The sequence below is a fragment of the Acomys russatus genome, chromosome 28 (genome assembly GCF_903995435.1).
Source record: "Acomys russatus chromosome 28, mAcoRus1.1, whole genome shotgun sequence".
Lineage (NCBI taxonomy): Eukaryota > Metazoa > Chordata > Mammalia > Rodentia > Muridae > Acomys > Acomys russatus.
Window position 1 is genome coordinate 42,838,244 of NC_067164.1, and position 12,234 is coordinate 42,850,477.

The following is a 12,234-nucleotide window of genomic DNA, read 5'->3' on the forward strand; positions in this document are numbered from 1 at the left end:
TCTGTAGGGCTGGGCCAGGAGCACTGAGAACATTTGAACATAGAATAATAATGGATTTCATTAGCAGAAAGTAAAGGAGAACATGGCATAAACATGGAAAATTGTGCTACAAACAGCTTAGAAATAGTATTTCCTAATAAAAGTGACAAGGTCACAAATGACACACACACCTACAGACGCACACATAGGCACATGGCTGTGGAGGATAAAATGAGAGATGTGTTCATATTATAAACAGCAACAAAAATTCTTTAAACGGAGTAAAGGCCGTAGTAAGACAAAACCTGAGTTTCACAAGAAAGGAAACTTCAGGATCAAGAATCAGGAGCAAGCCAGGCGGCGGTGGCGCACGCCTTTAGTCCCAGCACTTGGGAGGCAGAGTCAGGGGGATCACTGTGAGTTCCAGGTGAGTCCAGGACAGCCAAGGCTGCACAGAGAGACCCTGTCTCGAAAAGCAAAACGGGGGTGTGGGGGGGGGAATCAGGAGCATTTCCTAAGAACAATACAGAAGCAGACTCCTTTAAGAAACGATTAACAAATGTGACTCCATTTTGCCAAATTGGCAGCTGAGGGACAGTAGTGATGCCCGCCTTTAGTCCCAGCTCTTGGGAGGCAGAGGCAATGAGTTCAAGGCCAGCCTGGTCTATAGAGCGAGGTTCAGGACAGCCAGGGCTACACGCTAAAACCTTCTCTCAAAAACAAAACAAACAAAAAGACAGCTGTACATGAGACAGGTGTCTTCAACCCTTGCCAAGGCTGTCTATCCTTGTGCAGACATGTTGGAAAGTGGATGTTAAGAGGGCACCTAACCTTAAGGCTTCATTGCAGGAGTGAAGTTATTATTTTTTTTTAAGATTTATTTATTTATTATTGTGTACACAGTGTTTCACCTGCTCGCCAGAAGAGGGCATCAGATCTCATTGTAGATGGTTGTCAGCCACCATGTGGTTGCTGGGAATTGAACTCAGGACCTTTGGAAGAACAGCCAGTGCTCTTAACCTCTGAGCCATCTCTCCAGCCCCCGCAGGAGTGAAGTTATTGTTGAGATGTGTTAAGGTGTGGGCTTTACCAGGTGTAGGATGTGAGCTAATCATTACAGAGTTAGACATTACACATTGCCATATGAGCACACAGTGGGTACGGTGTCATGTTGTTGTGGTTGGGTTCCTGGTAACAGCAAATTGGCCTCTCGCTGGCTTGCCTTTCTTCCTTCTCCCAGGGAACAAAACGTCACGCAGGCCCTCCGCAGTACCTGGCACCTCCATCTGGGATTTTCTAATCTCCAGAAGCATGGCTTAGTTGATCCGTCACAGCAATAGGAACTAGACTGAGACAAGTAGTATATAGAACATAGGACGAGACTGTGGCAGCTTGAATGATAAATGCCCCCATGGGCTTGTGCATTTAAACATCGGGAAGGCTATGGAACCTGCAGAAGGTGGAACCTTTGTGGAGGAAGCATGTCACTGAAGGCAGCTTTAAGGGTTCCCGCCACGCCCCCCCCCAACTCTCTCCCTACGTCTTCCTCTCTTCTTCCCTCTCACCTTCCTGTGACCAGCCAGCTGTGTGCTCTCACTACCACACCATGCCATGCGTCCCCGCCGCTATGGACTCTAGTGCCATGGTACTCTTCCTTAATTTGCTTTTTGATTGTGATTAATTTTTATCACAACAGCAACAGAAAAAAAAAAAAGATGTGACAAATACAGAAACATCTGTTCTAAAACAGAAGCCTTATTTATCAAGTGGAAAGAGGAGAAGCAATTCTTTGAAAGCTAGAAGAGCATAAAACACACCAAATGCTCAGTAAAGACACTGAGGACAACAAGGTAGCACTTCATAGCACCCAACAAAATTGCAAAATTGCTGAGACCAGGGTCACCGACTGCCCAGGGAGGTAGGAAATACCCTTTCCTGTGTGTGTCTGTGGAGAAAGCTCTGCTGCATAGCAATGCTGCAGTGTCCGGTGGAGCCAAACTGTACACGCCCTGACCCTCAGCTCAGCTGAGACCCAGAAGAAGGCTTGACTGCAAGCAAGACCACCAACAGGTATCTCTATTTCCTGTTGCTATGACAAAATGACTAAGACTGGATATTTTTATGTAGGAAAAATGGTTTCTTTGCTGGGTTTTGCAGACTGGAGTATGGTACTAACATCTAGGATCTGGTAAGGACTTTGCGACTGCATCGTAATGTGGCAGATGGCTTCATGGTAGGTAAGCAGACAAAAGAAGAGGTCTTGAGGTCTCGTGGCAAAGCACGTCTTGATAGACCACTATGCAAAGTGATCCCCTAATGATTAGGATATCCCCTAATGATTGTCTCTGCTCTAGCCTCGCCTCTGAAAAGTCACATCAGCAAGGACCAAGTTTCTAACACATAAAACTGAAAGACACCACATCCAACTCACAATGATTATCTACAGCCATCTTACTGAGGTCCTTAAGATTGTTTTGAATGCCTTGTGAAGCAATTTAATAAATTTCCAGTTGTTTTGAGTTAGTTACCCAAGAATTAATGCATTCCTTTCAAGTGTCAGCCAGTATTCTGTTAAGAATTTTTGCCAGGTGTGGTGGCGCACGCCTTTGATCCCAGCACTTGGGAGGCAGAGGCAGGCAGATCTCTGTGAGTTTGAGGCCAGCCTGGTCTACAAAGTGAGTCTAGGACAGCCAAGGCTACTACACAGAGAAACTCTGCCTGGAAAAACAAAATAAAGCAAAACAACAACAATTTTTTTTTTCCATTGGGCTAGGAAGATGGCTCAGCAGTAAAAGCTCTTGCCAAGCCGGGTGTGGTGGTACATGCCTTTAATCCCAGCACTTGGGAGGCAGAGGCAGGTGGATCACTGGGAGTTCCAGGCCAACCTGGTCTACAAAGTGAGTCCAGGACAGCCAAGGCTACACAGAGAAACCTTGTCTCGAAAAACAAAACAAAAAACAAAGCTCTTGCCAAAAAAGCAAAAGAGCCAGAATTCAGATCAGATCCCATGTAAATGCCAGGTGGGCATGGCAGTCTGCCTGCCATCTCATCCTTGTAAGGAGACAGGAGATCTCTGAAGCCAACTGCCTTGCAAGACTCTGCCTCAAAGAACAGAGTAAGAGAGTGATTGAAGATTCCCAATATCAACCTTAGGCTTCCACATGTGCATGTACATATGTTTAGCCACACACAAATGCATGCATGCATATGCACAAATACACATGTAAAAGAAAAGAATTTTTGTGTTCATGAGTTGTACAGGTATGCAGTTTCTCTTTCTTGTGACGACTTTATTATGCTTTGCTATGCAAGCAGTGCTACCCTCGAAGAGCATCCTAGGTAGTGTTCCCCATTCTGAGATGCGAAGAAAATCAAACTTAGTCTCTCTCACAACACGCAATGTTTCTGTGAGCTCCAGCTCTGTGGAGGACTTTACCCACACCCCAGGCAAGCCCTCACGTCTGCAGCAGACGTCTGCAGAGTGTCCTCTGATTCAGTTCCACACTGGCACCATCTGCTCAGAGACCAGCAGCTCTCACAGGTCAGGGCTCACTTCCAAATTGTCCTATTCCTGGCACAAATGCCAAGCCCTAGTCTACTTTACCAGGGTTTCTGACAGACCATCTGTAAAGCAAATGTATTAGTCTGTTTCCAGCTGCTATGACAAAATGCCAGGGCTCAAGAGATGACTCAGTAAGTAAGAGCACTTAACAGCCCTTGTGAGGAATTATATTCAATTCCCAACACTCACATTGAGTGGGCTCACAACTGCCTGTAACTTGATTCCAGGAAATCTCACACCCCCTTCTGACCTCTACAGGCACTTGCATGCACATGGTTCATGCAGGCACACGCATAAACACATTCGTAAAACCTGAGGCTAGGTACTTTACAAACAAAGTTTATTTAGCCTAGTCATGGAGGTTAAAGGGTAGGATGCCTCATCTCTCTGAGGTTCCTAGCAGATGGCCCTACAACAGTGGAAGTGCAAGAATGGTCACACGGTGACACACGAAGCAGAAGACACAGAGGAGCCACCTTTGCTCTTCAATGATAGCTCACTCTGTGGGAACTAGCTCACTCTGCAAGACCAGCATCAACCCTCTTTATCCTGCAGTAAACCACCTGCCTTTTAAAAATTTCATCACCATCTTAATGCTGCTATTTTGGGGATAAAGCTTCTAATACATGAACCTTCAGGGGGTGCATTTAAGCTATATCCAAACCCCACATCACTGACTATAATAGTGAAAATGGAACATTTATTTATTTAGTTAATTAGTTTTGTTTTTTGTTTTTCAAGACAGGGTTTCTCTATGCTGTCTTGGCCATCCTGGACTCGCTTTGTAGACCAGGCTGGCCTCGAACTCACAGGGACAGGGATCCACCTGCCTCTGCCTCAAGAGTGTTGGGATTAAAGGCGTGTGCCACCACACCCAGGGAAAATGGAACTTTTAAAAGGTGGAACCCAAGCACTTCACTGGAGGAAGTGTTGCTTACCTATACAATGGAATAGAGTGTCAGGAAAAGTGAACCAGGTTTAACATATAGGGCTGCTGCAAGTGAATCTCAGAAACATGGTAGGAGCAAAAAGGCATATTCACAAAAACTAAATACAGTAATGTTTATGTAAAACTTTTAAATGTGCAAAAGAATACAACATACTGTGGATGAGGACATGTGGAACCGCATACTACAAAAAACAAACAAAACAAAACAAAACCAAAAACAAACAACCAAGCTTCGGGATTGTATTAATCATTGTTCCGTTGCTGTGAGGACACTGCGACAAAGGCAGCTCATGTCAAGGGAGGCATTTAATTGGGAGCTTCTTTTACGTTTTAGAAGCCTGTTCTATTATTATCATGGCAGGGAGCATGGCAACGGGCATGACAGGCGTTGTGCTGGGGACATAGCTGAGAGCCATAGCCTGGTCTGCAGGCAAAGCAAGAACCTGGGACTAGAATGGGCGTTTGAAACCTCCAAGCCCACCCTCAGTGACACAGGTCCTTCAACAAGACCACACCTCCTAGTCCTATCAAAGAGTTCCACTCCCTGGTAACTGTGCATTCAAATATATGAGCCTATAGAGGCCTTTCTCTCTCTCTCTCTCTCATCATCATCATCATCACCATCATCATCATTATTATTAGCAGGGTTCCTCTGTGTAACAGAGCCCTGGATATCCTGGATTCATTTTTTTGTAGACCAGGCTGGCCTTGAACTCACAGAGATTCACCTACCTCTGCTGGGATTAAAGGCGTGTGCCACCATGCCCAGCGTATGGGGGCCATACTTTGTTTGTTTGTTTGTTTTGACACAGGGTTTCTCTGTGTAGCCTTCCCTGTCCTGGACTCCCTTTGTAGACCAGGCTGGCCTCGAACTCATATCGACTCGCCTACCTCTGCCTCCCGAGTGCTGGGATTAAAGGCGTGTGCCACCGTGCCTGGCTATGGGGGCCATTCTTGTTCAAACTACCACAATGGTAAGCTCCTATGTCTGACTAGTTGGTGGAACTGTTTGAGGACTAGGAGGTGTGTCACCAGGGGCGGGCTGGGAGGTTTCAAAACCCTCACCATTCCGTTAGCTTTCTCTGCTTCACCCCTGTAGATGAGATTGGAGCTCTCAGCTCCAGCTCCATTGCCACGCCTGCCGGACTAAGGCCGTGCTCCCCCACTATGGTGACTATGGACTCACCCTCTGAAGCTCTGAACCATCAGTAACTCTTTTCTTCTTTAAGTTGCCTTGGTTGTGTTGTGTCATCACAGCAATAAAAAGGTGACTAAGACAGGGGTGGCCCAACAGCTTCAGATAATTGGTATCTCAGAGGACAGAGGGAAGAATTAGGGAAGGGCTCTGGACATTTCTCTAAGTTTGTGTAGGAATAAAATAATTAAAATTAAAATAAAGAGAAGATGGACTGAGATGGAGGAAAACTTTTGAAATCAAAATTTAAATATTTTCTTCTCTAATTTTTTTTTTTAGTTTAAAATTTTGTGCTGTAATTTTGGTGACTGTCAGTAGGGCTCAACCTGTAGATGTATTTGTGGTATACTATGCTCCAAATTTGTCCTAATTTTCAATACAAGAAGCATGTAGAAAGAGGTTTGTTCTCAGCTCAGAGGCTGTTAACACTACTATCCAGGCCTCAAGGGTTTGAAATATGGTTTTGTCTAGACTGAAGTGTGTTCAAGATGCAAAAACACAACCAGATTCTTTGAAACAAAGACCCTGAAATCTCTTATTTCTCTCAAGGCTTTGGATTAGGGAGAGGCTACTGCAGAGACAGTGACCACAGGCGTGCCAGGCACCTAGGTGTGCCAGGCGAGCCAGCCGACAGCCGCTGGTGAAGAGGATGTGCTCCATCAGCAGTGTCCTACAGGGTGTCAGGCTGCCTGGAAGTGGGTTTGGGCCTCATTGGAAAAGGGTGAGTATGGTGTATTTGGAGCCTTGAGGGACCTTGACCAAGTGATGAGCAGATAGCTGAACATGTCTTCAAGAATAGTCAAGGCTGTCCTACTGTCTACCCTCAATATGGGCTGTAAAAGTCTCTCTCTCCCTCTCTCCGTCCCTCCCTCCCCCCCCCCCCCCCACACACACAGCCAAGGCTGAATTCTACCTTAACCCAGGTTCCAGGAAGACCACTGACTCCCTCTGTGTTTCTGGGAGAGCGCTAACCAAGCACAGAAGCGTCTTCTTGGCTCTTCTTCCCCCCTGAAGGTGGTTGTTTCCAGGACGAAGACCTGGTCACACACCTGCATGTGTGTCCTTAAGACCCATTAGCCTTGGTGGCCTGATGCAGACCCCCCCCACCCCCGCCCCAGCTACATCTACACCGGAGTCAGGTGATAAACTGTCAAAGCCGTGGCCGTTTGTGCCTAGACATGTTTTTGTCTCCAGAGAACCATGAGGTGCTTGAGGGTGGGTGCGCCAGAGCTCTGAGCTTGGCGCCACCCTGCAGCAGCGTGAGTAGGTGGCTGCACAGCGGCAGCTGAGCTTCAGTGTGGGAGAGGCAAAGTCACGCATTTAAGGGAAAAAATAACCTGAATTACATTTTAAAAAGCAGGAGGGGCTGTCATGGGCAGGCCCCCGCAGCCCCTCCTCTGGGGTAGTTCCTGTTCCTAGGGAAGGATGGGGTGGGGGCTGCAGTGGGGAGGGGTTGCTGCAGCAAAGGAAAATTGAGGATGTGAGAATTCAGAGGGAACCTCTTCTGGGAAGGCGCTGGGGGTTAGCCGGAGGGGAGACCTTCCAAGGTCCTACGAAGAACAGTTTGGGAGGTAGGGTTTTGAAGGTCTTGGTAGAACAAGAAGGGAGACCTAAGGAATTAATGCCTCACCTCTTCCATAGAGGCTCTAGGACCCCTGGCTGTGGCCGCTGGAAACAAGGCTCTTGTCCAGACCACGCCCTCTGAAGGCTGTAGGACAGACTTTCTGGAAGAAGGAGTGATAAGCGCCAGCCTGGGCTGTAAAAGTACTCACTTATTTGTGGCACATTAAAAAAAAAAAAAAAAAAAAACTTGCAAATAAGACAAATGCAAGAAATTTTCAGAAAGCTTCCCCCCACCCCGCCCCTGCCTCTGCAATTACTTTGGCTGTTTCATCTTTTTCTTCAGGCTGTTCATATGGCATGGGTTTTCAGATCAATGAACACACGTGTGTGCTTGGCCTTGTTTGCCCAAGGCTGGGACGATTTCCTTCTGCCCACACCCAAGACCTCAGAAGCTGGCTGCTCCTACTCCTGGAAGGAAAGAATGCTTCCCTGTGGAGGCACTCAGCCCAGTTCCACAGAGAGAAAAGCAAATGCCCATTCCCTGTGCTGACTGTGGTCACCTCTACACTCCCACACCAACACTGAATCTGCGCACAGTAAGTACCCCACAAGTGCCGTCCATGAATAAATAAAAGTGGGTGCTGCCAACAACAAAATCCCCCAAGACCATTAAGCAGCTAAGAGCACCAGGAAGTCCATCCCTTGCCAGTATTTGTCCTCTAGCCACCCATTTCTGTCCATTAGCCCCACCCATTTCTGTCCGTTAGCCCCACCCATGCTTCCAACCAACACCCACATCCTACCACGCATCCTGCTTCCTAGATGTTATTATAGGCATGCTATTGTGTGAATTCTACCATATGACAGTTAGCAAGAATATTCTAGATACATGGCCAGTTCTGCTAACACAGAGCAAAGGAGGCCAGGCCTGTCACACAGGTCCAGGGCTAGTCAAATATCTGGCAAGGGTCTTGGCCGTTTCTACCTACAAGGGAGTAGCTGCTGTGATCGTGCTAGGCTGGGGTGGAGGTGAACATGGGAAGATAGTCGGCCCCTGAGGAGGCATGCTCAGTCTGTATTAGAGCAAAGTGTGTGCATTTCCAGGATGAAGAGCTTGAAACGGTACTTGGAGTTGAACAAGGGGCAACAGGGGAAGAGCTGAACATAGGAGGCTTGACACAAGCTCAGAAATCGTACTCAGGAAAGGCTGGGCCATGGTGGGCCTGCTGTAACATAGGGACCTCATCTCTGCCTCCTTGAGTTTGCCGGGCATCCCTAAGTTCCTCTGTCTTCTTTCTGAAGTCAACAGATGTCAACAGTGTCAGGGCCTCAAGGAACACGTGATATAAATGGTCCTGATGCTGCTGTTTATCATCTCTGCTTCTACTACTGCATCCTCCTTCCTTCCCACATACCTGCTCTCACCTCGGTAGTCTCCTCTCCTCCCTAACCTGGCCCTCATAGAGAAAGATAAAAATGACCCTCTTAAAACACTGTCAGAGCCCAGCCTTAGCCACAGCCCACTATCTCTGTCCACTCCTCAGCCTCCTGGCGCTGTGATTCATCCTTTGCCCCAGATGCCCACATCTGATAACAGGCCGCTCCTCCACATGGCCTTACCTCATGTACGCTGTAGGCCCTTTACTTTCCAGAAACAGCACTGTAGGTCCTCACGCCTGTTGGGTCACTGGATTCCCCATCGGAAACCTGCATCAGTTCTTCCTCTCCCCAGGCCAACCATTGCCAAGGAAGCAAGATGATATGACAACCTTTCAGGGAAGTGTTGCCTCAGGAGTAGAGACGAATGTTGGGCAGTAGTGTCACACACCTTTAATCCCAGCGCTCAGGAAACAGAGGAAGGTGCGTCTCTGTGAGTTTGAGACCAACCTGGTCTACAGGTCAAGGTCCAGGATAGCCAGGCATACAAAGAGAGAAACCATGTCTCACCAAAAAAAAAAAAAAAAAAAAAGAAAGAAAAAGAAATAGAAAAAGGGGATGAAGGAAAAGGTCCTTGTGTGACTCATCAGAAACTACTTCAAAGAAAAAAACTCAGCCTTCATGTGGCCCTATCAGGAACAATATGGTTGTCACAGAGGTCTCCCGAACCTGGAGGACAGGGGAAGCAGGGGGCCTGCCCAGCCTGCCCATCGCTGTGAGGGGCCAGTGAAGGGCCAGATGAGCTACAGCCTCCTCCCTGATCGGTTCCTTCCCTCACCATAGTTGGCCATGAACAGAAACTGACCAGAAAAGCATCAACTTTGTGGAGTATCCTGTGTTTTAAAAGAGATTTTATTGATCCAATGGTGACATTCCATTGAGAATCAATGGCTGATAAGCTGAAATATTACAAGATCAGGAATTCTCTGAGAGAAACCCACAAGTATAAAATATAAAGCACAGAGAGTAAGCACATCGTGTTGAGCATACCTGCCACAGGCCTGTGGCCATGACTACCCTCCTAGCCAAAGAGGCTTCATCTTTGGATGTTAGTCTATTCCTGCTCGCCAAAGAGCACCCCGCTGCACTTGCTGGCTCTGTCTAGTCACTCCACACTGCTGCTGTCTATAACTCTGGCTTAACTGTGTGAGGCCTCAGGAAGGGGCTAGACTCAGTAGGCCAGGGAAGATTGGTGTGGGGGAGGTCCACCTGTTGTGACCATGGGAAAGCCATCATCCTGCTGAGTAGGGTGCACCCATACCCTTCACCTATGCCTTATAAGTAAGCTCAGTAAGCGCATCGGTTCCCCAGAGTGAACTTTTGTGGAATTGTACCTCAGTTTGTTGCTAGGACTTTCCTCTGTCTGGGACGGAGGTTCAGCAGCAGAAGCACCAGGCTTCTCCTGCCACTCCAGGAGCTCCTCAGAAGTCAGTTCTGAGAATATAAGGGTAATTGTTACTTACTGTCCTAAATTAATTTCTTCCTTTTGGGATTTTTTTTCTTCCTGTTGATTAGGCAATAAACTAAGCTGTGACCCTGGGACCCTGGAAATGACACCTGTTGACATGAGACTGCAGCATGGCTCTCAGATGGAGCAGGTACATAAGCCAGTGTGTTCTGAATTATATGTGCTTATTTCTCATAAGGTCTTTGCCATTTATTACTTTCCCTGGCATCATAGTGAGAAGAAATCCGTGGGGTGATGATGACTTCGGGGGGGGGTGCTGTAGGAGGAGCCCATGTTCACAGGAAGGTGCAAGGTGGTCAACGCTAGAGTTGCATGCTGCAGGTTCTGAGCAGCATGTACGGAGCCTGGGGATTCAGCCTGGCAGCCCAACCCTTGCCCAGACCCCAGAACATCCCACCATGAACTCACTGAGATGCCTTGACACTGGAGAGGGTCCCACTTAGACATGGCCTCAGAGGCTCCTGCATGCTCACCCTGAGACAATCCTGCATCTGGGGGTGGGGATACAAGACCGGGGTCCCACAGCCACCCAGAAAGCCGGGAGTGCATGCCACTCTGTCTCCGATGCTTAGACTGCTTATTTGGCCTGGCCTTCAAATATACAAGAGACCATATGTGCATGTTCATGCAGGCGTGCACATGTGTGTGTGCATTCGTTAGTGAGTGCGAACACTTTTGTACACATTACTGTACGCAAAGGTACTTGTGTTCCGTTGTGTGCTGTGTGTGCCTGGTGTGTACACACATGTACATATCCATGTGTGCATATGGACTCAAAGTTTCCTCCTTCACTGTGTCTAGGAAAGTGTTAATCACCAGCACTTTGAAATTCACAGCCAATCATTTGGCTGGTTAAACAGTTGTTAAGTGATTGCTTAGTTGAATTTCCATCCAAAGGCTCAGTTGTGTAGTTTCATGTCATTCAGAACACCCTTCCGAGGCACAGTGCCAGTGTCCACTGACTTCATAATAAAACACGGCTTGTCTGGCAGTTTCTCTGCCCAAATACATGCCATGTCCTAACCCCTTAAAACTAAACCCCAGCCTCAAGGACAGTGAGCTTCTCCTGCTGAATAAATAATGCATTATAAATAATACTAGCATGTTAAAAACACTAAGATGTGTTTGTGTCTAATTTTGGAAGAAAAGCCAAGAAATGACTTATTTTCCAAGAAACACTAAGAATCAGCTTTGAACTTAAAGCTTCAGGAAAGAAGAGTGGACATGAGCGAAATTGCTGTGAGTTTGAGTTCAGAGCGGGGCGTAACAGCCTCCAGATCCTCTCTCTATTCCACATTCCCTGAGAGCTGATCTTTGTAGGAAACCAACTTTAACAAGAGTGGGATTCTCTTTCTCCAGTAAGCTTTGAAAGTGAAACTTGGCTATCCCCACATCTCATATCCACCTCAGAAAAGTGGGGTTAACGGTATTTATGGACTTGGGAGTTAGGAACACCAAATCTTGAAACATTGGTCTCGGGGAATCTCTTACTTGCCCAGGCCTGGGGGAAGCCTCCCACCTCCCGTACCCGAGGCTCACCCTGTCGCCCTGGTCAGACAATATGCACAAATATCCCAATGTTCTGGCTTCCCTGGTCTGTGCTCTTGCCCACCCCAGCCCTCTCTGCAAAACTTCCGTTCCAAGAAAATTCTGAATGTAGAGAGACCTGGTAGACAAATGAAAGACTCATGAGGCAGCTGGGCATGGTGGCACACGCCTTTAATCCCAGCACTCGGGAGGCAGAGGCAGGTGCATCGCTGTGAGTTCGAGGCCAGCCTGGTCTACAAAGTGAGTCCAGGACAGTCAAGGCTACACAGAGAGACCCTGTCTCAAAAAAAAAAAAAAAGACTCATGAAGCACCTAACATTTCGAGCTATGTGGAATATGCAAGACTAAAATGCCTCAAAATAAATAAATAAATAAATAAATAAATAAATAAATAAGCAAACCAAAGGTCCAATTGACTGGTTGTTCATCTTTGCAGCCCACAGATGTTACCCACAAGGCTGTTCAGTGGACTCAGGAGAAGGGCCTACAGCTACCTGTGAGGTCTCTGCTGTCAGTTGGAAACACCAGGCAAT